Consider the following 13,007-nt stretch of genomic DNA (forward strand, 5'->3'; position numbering starts at 1 on the left):
TCCACTCTTTTGCCATTGGACTTTCTATGGAGTCAAAGGTTTGAGACGCCCTGATTAGCGACTGCATATGTTGGCCTGACCCAGAGTGGGAGGACATTAGTGCTGTTGATGCAATCTGTATGTTTTATCATGTAATAGATATGTGATTGAAAGGTGCATGCGAGAGAGTCTGGTCTAGTCCAGTCTAGTCTAGTGAGTCCAGGAGTTGTTGGAGTTGGAACTAGTGAGAGATTCCAGCTGGTCTTGCAAGAGAGAGAGGACTTTCATTGATTAGGAGAAACTGCGCCTTGTCTTACAAGGAGCCCCAGGATGGAAGAGGCTGAGGGGATGCATTGTGTGTGTCCTGGGCCCAATTCACCCAGGCCTTCATGCAATTAATCTGGAGGACTGAGAAAGTGGAAGGAACCGCCATGCAGCGCTGAGTGCCCGTCTTCCAAATGTGAGTGTTGACCTAGAGAGAGTGAAGGAGAGTGGCCGGGAACAGAACTCCACAGATAACATAGACTGGGGAATCTTCTGTCATCCTATGAATCCTGCCTGTCACGCCACATTGTGTTCTGCCATTTTCTTGCTGGCGTGTGTATATTGTTTCTGAACTGCAAATAATTTTTCAAGTAAATGAGCACTGATAACCATTCCTGGCTTTGCTTTAACCTTTTTTTCCTGTGTGTGGACTACTTATTTTTCTACCAACTGGATTCACCGCAGAGGATAGAACGGTGGCGTCACGAGTGACAGGACTTTAAGGTAAACCGCATTTTGGGTTAACTCTTTCCAATCCACTGTCTAACATCTTAAGACATTATGATTTAAGGCTGTATAGCTCTGATGTTGGAAGACGTCCGTCGGGGTTCTCTTACTGTATATTGCCAGCCTCTCTGCTGTCGGAGCCTATCCAACGTGTCACCTCATGCAGTACTGGCTTTAGCCAGCATATAGCGCCGTTGTATAATGGAAGAAAAACAGTAAGCCCCCTAGGAAAACCAGGATACAAAGTGGATTGGAAAGGGTTAATCTATGAAACTCCCTCAGCGGTAACTTGGACGAGTCCCATGCTACCCCCAGGGAAGGAGATGGTAAAGCCCCGTGACAAGGCCGCAATCTCCCCCGCTATCTCCTCAGCAGTGGGCCCGCTCCTCGGACGCTGCACACATATTCATCTGTCAGTTGCTGACAAGTTTTTGTCAACACTTGCATTACTTTCGACTGTGTGGGTGACTGTAATGCTTGGTTGAAATCTTCGGTGGTACTGCCATGTGTTCTACAGTTGCAGCGTGTTGCTGATCTTTGTGATTTATAAAAGATTGTTACCGTACCCACTCACGTTAGAGTTAAGCATATTCTTAATTAGAGTCAGATTGTCTAATGTTTCTGAATAACTGCATATTGCTTATCTATCAACAGAAGCTTCTACGTCAACTTCATCTCCATTTTTGTAAGCTTGGTGTCCACATGTACCCTGATTCCTGTATCGCCTGCCCCTACCGTAACACTGGAGATAAGACAGAGCTTTGGTGCAACTTTGTACCAAAAACACATCTGTTTGCCTTCTGCGGGTTACAGGTGGAGATAGCCTTGAATGCGTTAGAAGGAGATGCCAAAAAGACTGTACCCCTGCAGCCTGAATCAAACCGCCAAACCGTTGATGAAATTGTTTAGTTACTTGACGATGTTTATGGTGAAACCACTAGTGCTGGGAATTTGAGAGCTCGGTTTTTCACATGAGTACAAAGAGAGAAAGAGGCATCCCTCAGTACACCATCGCCCTCCAAGAAATATTAGCTAGCATTCAGAAAAAAGATTCTTCTCAGCTACACACTATTGAACCATAGAATCAAAACCTACTAGACCAATTTATCATTGGACTTTGCAGCATTCCGCTAGGTCAAGCTTTATGAGAACGAGTCCTGGCTTATCCTTTCCTAACGTTCCACCCAGTGCTAATTGAAGCAGTTATCTGGAGCCAGGATGAGAATAATGACCTTTATGATGTGAGGTCCCAGATTAATGAAGACCACAGTGTGAGCAGGAAAGAGGGAGCCTAGGAGAAAATTATTTGAGAATGCATCATCATTAATGAAAAGCCATAATATGAAGAACCTTGACATCTGTCCACTATCTACCATAACTGAGTAAAAATACGTCTCAGCCCTAGAATATGGACAGACACAGTGACATGAGAGAGTTCCAATGTTGGCCGTATAGAGAGTGGCCACTTTGCCAAGGATTGCCAAAGTGAAGTTGGACGCCTCACGGAGAAGACATTGAACTGCCGCCCTTTAGTGGTGGGGCATACTGTGGGAAAAGTCCCAGCACTCCGAAACATCTGCCGGCGAAGTGGGGGAAGAGGGGTCAGCTGGCACTAATCACTGCCGTGCTGACATTCACTATCTGTACCTTGCAGTTCTTCTAATCGCTTCTAAAGAGCCTGGCACTGCTGCAAGAGTGCACAGACAGCGGTGGGTGTACCCAATTCCTCCTTCCCTTACTTCTGCTCTTTGGTTCCTCCAGTTCTCAGAGGTGTGCGCCAGTGGAGGGGATGGGAGGAGAAATACAGGTGCACATACTGCTGTACTCCTGCCACAGCATCGGGCTCTTTACAGAAGCACCAAATAAGATGTCTTCTTAGAGGTTTCATGATGACATGTGACCCAATTTGTGAGTAGAGGCTTGAGCAACAGAAACCTATTAGCAGCTCAGTGTCCTTGGGGTAACCTCTATTTCCTACAGCAGGCTTGCTGGCTAACTATGACCAGACCCAGTGGTGTTCCCACCTACAGTTTCAGATGTGGCCGGCCTCACTTACAGTTTTGTTGCATGGGAGTCGCAACTTCTAGCAACCAAAGTGGTTCTTCAGCATTGTACAGAGTTACAAGCACTACTTTCCACTTCTTCTTTATCAATACCAAGTGGTCTTTTGTTTCTCCTCTTTCCTCCATCAGTTCTGACAGCAGATCTATGAGCCTTACTCACAGTCAGCCCAGCTTGGTCCACTCTCCGTCCTCTAGGTGCCCTTTCTCGTGGTCAGTAGCCTCCTCTCCCTCAGCTCTGCTGCTCCAGCAGCACGCTGACCTTCTTTTTTTATATTTGGCACCTGCTAGGATCTTCAGGAGGGGGGGAAGCTTCTTTTCTGTACCGCTGCCTGGAGCGTCTTTTCTTCTGGTGCTTCTGTGCGCCAGAATCTGGTGCATGCTGTATCTCTTCCTCTCTCTGCTTCCCCCTACCCTGTGTAACAGAGGGTGGAGCCTAGCGTTGGCGATATGCCCACTGATCAGAACAGTTGAGCTGCTCTTATTAGTAAGGGGGGGAGCAGGGTACTGCTCACCCCTCCTACAATAGCATCGCTGGCTTCTAGTACCTACATGCTACAGAGGTAGTCAATGCAAGTGCTATGAGACTCCTGGAAGAGGGGGCTTAGCTTTGGTTGGCCTCATCTACTTTTCACAGTAGGCGGTGAGACAGAGATAGATGAGGCCTCCGGTTCCTGGAAGGTTTTTTGCTCTACTTTTTCTGCATTTCTTTACAACTGTCAAAGAAGAAAGACAATGTAATTTATCTACAGAGGAAGACGGTGCATTTGCAAGGTGTTTGGCAGCAGATCGACCGTAAATCATCCAGAACTGAGATTACATAGAGACACATTACTGGATTAATAATGGTTCTTCTGATAGTGAACTGGGAGGACCGGGGATTAAAACACCCAAAAGGAATGTGCAGAGAGACATCTACGGAGGTTATAGATAAGAGCGCTGCCACTTAGTACAACAATTATCAGCGTACAGTGAAGCTTGACTTTGAATTATCTTCTAACATATCATAAGATACATGGGTTGGCAAGCATGGCGGCCTAACTACGATTTTTAGACAGACGCACATTGTTAGAAGAACAACTACAGCCAAATATCAGCAGTTGCATAATCTTATAGCGCTAGCAGTATTATTAGGGCATTGTATAGCAGTATGGTTGTATTATGTGGGCAAATTAGCTATGTCAGCAAATCAGAGACTCTTCTAAAAGGAAGAGCAACCCACCTTTATTAGCATATTGTATGGTACTGGTTGGCTGGATGAGGTGCCTTAGATGCAACTAAGGTACTGATTTTCATTGAAGAGACTCAGCAAATGTATGGATATTTACTTTCAGGCAATGCTCCATGCGAAAACGTATGCAAATGAGCTCATCTCAGCTAATCCAGGTCGCTCTTCCCTTTTGAAAAGTTTGACTGATATGAGCTAATTTGCATACTTTTTCCCATTGAGCATTGCTGGAAAATAAGTCTCCCTACACCCAATGAGCCCCTTCAGTATCCTCAGAGCTAGTGAAAAGTGTATGGCATTGTTATTTGGGTAGTGTATTATGGTGATATTTAGTCATCGGGGTACATTTACTTAGACTGGCATTTTAGACAACAATTTTAGTAAAATTGAAGTGAATTGCGCCAAATGTACTAAAAAAGTGTTCAGCTGAATGTGAGGTGGCGGGGCTGACGGAAGAAGCTTAGCTATGCTGTTTCTGTTACTTTCATAGAAGTCAATGGGAGAGACACAAACACTAGATGGTGCGGTTAGTTGTATACCGCCTACTATTATTTGTGTACTATAAAGGCGTATTGTTTAGGATCTCTATGGCATTGTTACTTCTGCACTCTATTGTAATATTCTTTAGGCACTGTATGGTGATATTATCTATTCACATCATGGCATTGTGGTTAGTCGCTACATACAACGGAGGAAGCTCTACACATGTCCCATCAGTTGTTGCTTCTTCATTGCGATACTTTATGGAAGGGAAGAGCATTGTGACCCTTAGGCCCCCTTCACCCTATATAAGTATGGCGGGGGTTCAGATGCAGATTCCATGCCTATATATCATTACATTGAATGCCATGGAAAACCTTGATGGCTATGATGGACAACCACTGCAACACACATCAACTGGACCTGATGCAAAAGTAGCGTAATAAGTAATACATTTCACGTCCATTCCAATGATAAATATCGTCCTGTCCGATGATGAAATGGAGAGAACAGACACGACTAGCGCAGGGGTCACAGAGGATTTCGGCACATCATATCCTGACTTCCTGAACAGAAGGGTGTCTAGCTAGTCACTTCCATTTCCTGCACACAAGGGAAGGCTTTCCAGCACGTTTCTAACATTAGATATCAAGAATATCGATAGTGTAAGCCAAACACAGCAGGAATTACAGAGCATAGGGGACGGGGTGGTGCTACTGGCCCTGGTGCCAAATAACCCAATAGAAAACCTAAGAACAGTCAGGCAACACATATATTCTAATACCCAATACTATAATCCAGTATCATGATACATTGTGTATACTAATAAACTCAGCTCTCTTATATCCTACACATTCAGTCCTGTTAAACTGTCCATAGTGATTACAATGGCTCCAGACAATACAAGTGCTATCCTCTAATTTCCGTGGTATGGGGTTTGTCATAACTCCCTTGAAGGCTGGCTATGGGTAAATTAAAGATCAGGGCAGTGCAAGGTAATTCCAAAGTCATGGCCACCCGGAATATATTTTGCACATAGAAATAGGAAACTTTGTAAAACACTTAGATAGGTGGAGGATAACTTTTTGGCGCTATGTACTGCCTGTCAGCTATCTTAGAGGCAGCCATATTAGATTCAGCCCAACAAACACCAATGCAAAGAGGGTCATAGTATACATTATTTATGGGTAGAATGTCATCAGAAATTGATAGGATCAGTCATTTTTTCAATACCTGCAATCATTTTTTGTTATGGATGATGTCATGTTGAGCATTAATAAAGTTGTTATGTCGAATTATGTGGTATTCGGAAGATATGACTTTTGAATCACCCTGCGTATTACATTAGACAATTACTCATAGTTCCATTCCATACTATAATACAAAATTTGAAACAACTCAATACAGACATCCCAATACCGAAAACCCATCGCTTGGCCAACATACCTCAGACGGGACAGTTCCCATCCCAAACACATCAAAAAGTCCATTGTCTACAGCCAGGCCATCAGATACAACCCAGCAGACAGAGAGGAAGATCTATACCAACTTGAAAGGACATTTTTAAACCAGGGCTAACATCCCACCTCAATTAACCCCTTCCCGCTCCATGACGTACCAGTACGTCATGGGAGGCAAGTACTTTGCGCAAAATGACGTACCGATACATCATCGGGATAGCGCGAGATCATGACTGACCTCGTGCTATCCCGCAACAGGAGCCGGCTGTCAGTCACAGCCGGCGTCCCGCTGCAACAGCGGGGGGGCAATGGAGATGCGCCCCCCGCTGTTAACCCCTTCCCTGACGCGATCTAAGTAGATCGCGGCAGGGAAAGAGTTCACAGAGGGAGCGCGCACCCTCTGTGTCTCCGGCCGGCTCTCGCGATGTTATCGCGAGAGCCCGGCCTGTCACCATGGAAACAGGACGCCAGACACTGGCGTCCTGTATTGCCAATGCCTATGATCGCTGTATAAACGATAGGGCATGGCAGAGCAGTAGCTCTGCCATGCCTTATCACAGCGATCATAGGCACAGTGCTGCAAGTCCCTCAGAGGGACTCAAATTGCGTAAAAAAAAAAAGAAAAGAAAAATGTAAAAAAAAGAAAAATGTAAAAAAAAAACTTTTTTTTTGGTGCTTTTTCTAATATTAGCATAAAAAAAGGTAAAAAAAATTGAAACCCCACATATTTGATATTGACGCGTCCATAACGACGTATACAAAAAGTTGAACATGCTTCTATTGTATGGCAAAAAGCATTTAAAAAAAATGCTAAAAAACAGAGGCAAAATGCTAATTTTTAGCATTTTGCCTCCCAAAAGATGCAATAAAAGTGATAAAAAAAGCCGTACATTTCCGAAAATGGTACCAATTAAAACTACAGCTTGTCTCACAAAAAATAAGCCCGCATAGAGCTCCGTACATAGAAAAATAAAAAAGTTACAGGACTTTGAATGCAGCTATAGAGAAAAAAAAAGATTTCCAAAGAAAAAAGGATTTTTATTGCAAAATAAGTGTAAAAACCTAAAAAAATATAACAATTTTGGTATCGTTGTAACCGTACCGACCCGCAGAAAAAAATTAGTGTGTCATGTATGCTGCATGATTAACGCTGTAAAAAAAATCTATGGCAGAATTGATGCGTTTCCTCTCCCTGCTATCATAAAAAAAATAATAAAAGTTTTACGATATAGTCTATGTACCCAGAAGTGGCACCGATAAAAACTACAGTTCGCCACGCAAAAAACAAGCCCTTATACGGCCGCGTCGACGGAAAAATAAAAAAGTTATGGCTTTTGAAAAATGGAGATGGAAAAATACCAAAAATTGCTTGGTCCTCAACGCCAAAATAGGCCGTGTCATTAAAGGGGTTGTCCCGCGAAAGCAAGTGGGTCTATACACTTCTGTATGGCCATATTAATGCACTTTGTAATGTACATTGTGCATTAAATATGAGCCAAACAGAAGTTATTCACTTACCTGTTCCGTTGCTAGCGTCCTCGTCTCCATGGTGCCGTCTAATTTTCAGCGTCTAATCGCCCGATTAGACGCGCTTGCGCAGTCCGGTCTTCTACTTTGCTGAATGGGGCCGCTCGTGCCGGAGAGCGGCTCCTCGTAGCTCCGCCCCGTCACGTGTGCCGATTCCAGCCAATCAGGAGGCTGGAATCGGCAATGGACCGCACAGAAGCCCTGCGGTCCACCGAGGGTGAAGATCCCGGCGGCCATCTTCACAAGGTAAGTAAGAAGTCACCGGAGCGCGGGGATTCGGGTAAGTACTGTGCGGTTTTTTTTTTTAAGCCCCGAATCGGGTTTGTCTCGCGCCGAACTATTGAAAAAAAAACAACCCGTTTTGGCGCGGGACAACCCCTTTAAGGGGTTAATGACCAAATCACCAGAGCCACTAGGATACCCAAAAATCAACTACTCCGATACACAGCTTGAGGTACTAAGGAAGACTTCTAAGAAACTCTACCATACCCTACACAAGGATGACCGTCTGAAAACCATTCCTGGACCCTCCCCTTCTGTGTTACAGGCCAGCCCCAAATTTGAGGAACTTTATAATCAGGAGTTCAATGCAAGACCTGCTCACATATACTGAATGTGGACAGGATACGGATCCCCAACACACAGCAGGACTATAAGATCCCGGGGACACTCACATGTTCCATGTCTGATGTTGTGTACCTGATCCTGTGCAGTAAATGTCCTGTTGGGGGGCCTTTATGTTGGAGAAACAGGACAAAAACTGAAAGCGAGGATGAGATCTAATCGCCACCCGATTAAAGAGAGAACGACAGACTTACCAAGCATTTTTCTAGTGACAGACACAACATAGAACTCATACCCAAGCTCTATTATATTATAATGTGATTGTTAGTAAAAGCAACAAAGTAATCTTATAGATTTGATACCTTTTAATGGCTAACAAACGGATATATTGTTATAGCGAGCTTTCCAACCTACTGAGGGTTCTTCCTTAGGCTTGTGGAATAGATTCGAAGATATATACACATAGATAGGAAAAGGCACAGACATGGTGTGCACAGACATATGTAATTACTGGTAATCTGGAATCCAAACCATGTCACATTAGCAGAAATCAGAAATGGTCAGGAATTTATATAAAGTAGACCTATAAACTGAAGTATGGAGAGCTGGAACATCAAGTCAACGTCATGGTGAATATGCCTGCAGAAACCAAGCCTGAAACATTCATTTATAGTGCCAGGTCCTACTAGAATAGATGAATCTTAGCTCGGTCTCACATCACCATAACAAGGACACAATTTCGAGTACATATGGAGTCTGCAGCACCCGGACCCATGTGCTTCTATTAAACCCAACTAGGGTTCTTCAATGGGGATCAAAGCTTGGTTCAATATAACCGTGGGGTGTCTGAGTGTGCTTGCTGAAATACAGTTGCTAAAATGCCTCAGTTTGCCACAGGATCAGTATTTTGTAGGTTCCCAAAAGCCCATCACATGATGGCAGATCCATTTTTCCCCTTCTGAGCATCATGGGATAAGAATATGGTCTCTTTCTTCTATAGTGTTTGAGAAGTTTGGGTTTTCAAAATGTGTCACAGTCACATATAGTCATCACCAAAGTAAAAGCTATTGGTATGTACAAACTGTAGTCACAAATCCAAGAATTTAAAGTGATGGTACCCATGATTTGTGTCTAAGGCACAAAACCAACAAAAAAGCCATCAAAGAACATTGGAACAAATAACAGGCAGTGCAAAGACTTAATAACACAATAAGATCAGAAATCCATGTAGTTAGATGTAAAGGTACACTGCAAGCAAAATTAATACACTTCATGTTTTGGGCGGAGTCCGAGGGGGTGGAGCTTGACACAGGGATTAAAAGATCTATGCTATGCTCCTCCCCCTCACAGCCTGCTTTAAGTATATTAATGGAACTGAATAGGTGAATTATATCCTTTTAATCCATCACAAAGTGCCATGATTAGAAACTGAACCCCTAACTGTTTGTATAAGCATAAACAGTAAGGAAATGTATAGCAGAGCAAAGAAATCCAAATCACCCCAGAAACCACAAGTCCCAGTAAAACGTTCCAGCATCTGACCAGCAGGACAAGCTTTGAACATATTTGCTTCTACCCACCTGGATGTGCGAAGTCTTGTAGCTCTTTAGTTAGACTATTCCAAAGCTTCCAACCCTTTATAACTGTATCACAGAATATTGTGCACAAAACCAAATACACACTTTGTGGTGTAGGCAAATTTTTCAGAAAAACTTGAGAGCAGTGTCTGCTTTAGGTTAGATGGCGCCATGTGCAGAGCTTTTTTTGCTCTACCTCCCTTCTCCAAAATAAGATATATATTGCACTGATAGGCAGTCTGCCCGTATTCTTCTTGTGCAGAAAGCAGCAAGACTCTAGCAAATTCACACCACAATAGCTCAGTAAAAAAAAAAACAGTACAAGAACCAAGCTGTTAACATAAATGCAGCACCAGAACAAATCTTATAGCACAAACACAGCACCAGAACCAAGCTTAGTACATAAATACAGTACCAGAACAAAGCTTAGTACATTAATACAGCAGCAGAACCAAGCTCAGTACATAAATACAGCAGCAGAACCAAGCTCAGTACATAAATGCAGCACCAGAACAAATGTTATAGCACAAATACAGCACCAGAACCAAGCTTAGTACATAAATACTGTACCAGAACCAAGCTTAGTACATAAATACAGCAGCAGAGCCAAGCTCAGTACATAAATGCAGCACCAGAACCAATCTTATAGCACAAATACAGCACCAGAACCAAGCTTGGTACACAAATACTGCACCAGAACCAATCTTATAACATTTCATAGCATTAATACAGCATCAGAACCAAGCTCAGTGCATAAATACAGCATAAGATGCAAGATCAGTACATTAATACAGCACCAGAACCAAGCTCAGTAATATAATATAGCATCAGAAACAAACTCAGTACCTAAATACAGCACCAGAATCAAGCTCATAGCATAAATATAGCATGAAGCAATAGAACATAAATACAGTACGAGATCCAGAAGACACTGCTGCATGGAGTAAGAAGATTATCTGGTCGGGTGGACCTAAGGAGGGTGATCTCCTCTGAGTTAATTATGTGGGAGCCCCACAGCTGGCGCTTGGTACCAACACACGGGTCACACTTAGATAAGGATGGTTATCCTTGGGAAGTTGATAAACTGAGACTTATAGAAAACACAGGGTGACCCGCCCTTACTTTACTGCAAAAGTATACATAAAAATGCGGAGTGCATCAATATGTCTCACAGTATGGAAGAAACAAGAGTTTCCAAGACACCTATGGCTTTTTTATATTAATTGCATCCCATTCACCCTGCAGCCTTATTGTACGGCAATGCTCCGACTAGCACTAGCCACAATACTGATGCTGAGCCCCATTGTTAGTTGTAGTCCCGCAGCTGTAAACAGTCTGGATACGCACTTCATCGACACAAACTAAAGCAAAATAACAGGAAGACGAAATGCGGGAGAAAATTTCCTGCTCAATAAGTTTTCCACAAGAAGCCAAGGATTAGTAAATATCCTGGAAATGCATCATTTTGGGGCTGCAGCTTTAAATGCACTTTTGTAAAATTCCTACCTTTTCGGTGTCTTCTCTCCTAATCCCGGCTCCAGTTTCGCTGTGTGTCCTGATAATCTCTGGCAGACTTCTGCAGGGTCCGTTGTATCCTTAATATCCAGGGGAAGACCACACCTCCAGTGAGGGGGACGCTGGTAGAGGCTCGGACCAGAGCCGGCTCCCTGCACAAGTCCTAGAGCACTTCTATACACATACTACTATATAGCAAAATGGAGTTCATCTCACATCCAATAATCTAGAAAGTCTTATAATCCGGTGCGGAGATGCAATATAATGTGACATTTTAAAAACCAGAACCCTAAATAGAAAATCAATTGCTAAGTGGTGTCGCTATAGGGGGGCAGAGGTAGAAGTAGTTCCATGGCAGCCTTACACAGGATGCTGGCCAATAGCTTGTAGGGGGCACCAAGCAGATGTAGGCTGGGGTCAAACACCTTTCTTAGGTCTACCTGTCTAGATGATCTTCCTGTGCAGCAGTGTCTTGTGGAGCGGCCTGAATCATCCTCCAGACTTTGTCTCTCCCTTCTCATGTTTAGAGGTGCAGTTGTCAGCCCATCGTTACACCCAAAACACAATTGTTTAGTTCTATTTCTGTATATTTATGTTAAAAGCTTGGTTCTGGTGCTGTATTTATGTACTCAGCTTGGTTCTGGTATATTATTTATGTTATGAGTTTGGTTTTATTATTGTATCTATTTACTAAACTGGGTTCTGATGTTGTATTTATTCTTTGAGCTTGGCTCTGGTGTTGTGCTTATGAACTGAGCTTGGTTCTGGTGTTGTATTTATTCACTGAGCTGTTCTGGTATGGATATACAGCTATCTTGCTGCATTCTGAACAAGCAGAATACAGGCAGACTGCCCAAAAGTGCAATATAGACTAAATTGTTTTTTCTTATGGGGAGATGCCCAAAAAAATTCTACACAGGCTGCACCCAGATCCTAGTGCATGAGAGGGGCTAAAGGCCCCTCTACCACAGAAGGAGACACCAGTATTATAAATGGTGTATGGTAAGTAAGGGCCAGGCATAGATTTTGCATTGAGGCAGCCGAGCTCCACTTTATACCTCTTGTTAGAAAACTCTTTTAGCTAAGCATTATTATGTTAGTATACAGGCTTTTTTCTACACTTATACAGGTGAGTATTATGTGTTCCCAATGACAGCCAGTAGAACTATGATTACAGCTCTGGAGCATATTGCTGACTATAACTAAAGAACTAGTAAAGCTGAGCAATATAATGTATTTACAAAGTTACCCAGCTTCTTACTCAATTTCACATACCCTTTATTGGTCACCAAGAGGGGTTTTTACTGTAATCATTTAGAAGTGCCATCCTTATAAAGGTTACAATATGCTCCTACACTGAAGGGACACTTTATAGGAGCCCCCCATCTACTAGCACAATGTACACCCTTTGGCCTTCAGCAATTTCTTGTAGCATAAACTCCTCTAGATGTTCTGCAGGAATATTGGTCCGTGCGGACAGGAAGCTTCTTGCAGTTGCTGCAGTTTAGATGGAGGTGCTGATATGTTCTGAATAGCAGACAGGAAGGGGTCATCAATTCTTGCTACTTGTGCCGTCAGCACGGTGCTACACAAATCTGGATCCACCTGATCAGGGGATGTTTTTCCACTGCTCCGTGATACAATTTTGTATTCTTTGGCTCACTACAGTCTTAACTTTCTGCTTCTTTTAGACAAAATAGACGTTGGACCTGGTCGTCTGCTGTTATACCCCATTAGTGATAAGAAATGCTGAGTTGTGCATTTGAACACATTAGTTGGAGCACCAGTGTTGTATTCAACTGAAATTTGCTCGACTGTGCAGCAGCGTTTTATTAGTATGATTCTT

The 13,007-nt window shown here is 43.1% G+C and overlaps 1 protein-coding gene across 1 annotated transcript in view; it reads right to left on the reverse strand.

The window, feature by feature from the left end:
* The window catches only part of LOC136621153 (adhesion G protein-coupled receptor F5-like), a 170,588-nt gene extending 159,343 nt beyond the window's left edge, over window positions 1-11,245 (reverse strand). Inside the window, exon 1 of the mRNA XM_066596433.1 lies at window positions 11,153-11,245. The gene's annotated coding sequence lies outside the window, so the exon portion shown is untranslated. The remainder of the gene's footprint in view (window positions 1-11,152) is intronic.
* Window positions 11,246-13,007: the final 1,762 nt, after the last annotated feature.

The sequence above is a fragment of the Eleutherodactylus coqui genome, chromosome 1 (assembly GCF_035609145.1).
Source record: "Eleutherodactylus coqui strain aEleCoq1 chromosome 1, aEleCoq1.hap1, whole genome shotgun sequence".
Lineage (NCBI taxonomy): Eukaryota > Metazoa > Chordata > Amphibia > Anura > Eleutherodactylidae > Eleutherodactylus > Eleutherodactylus coqui.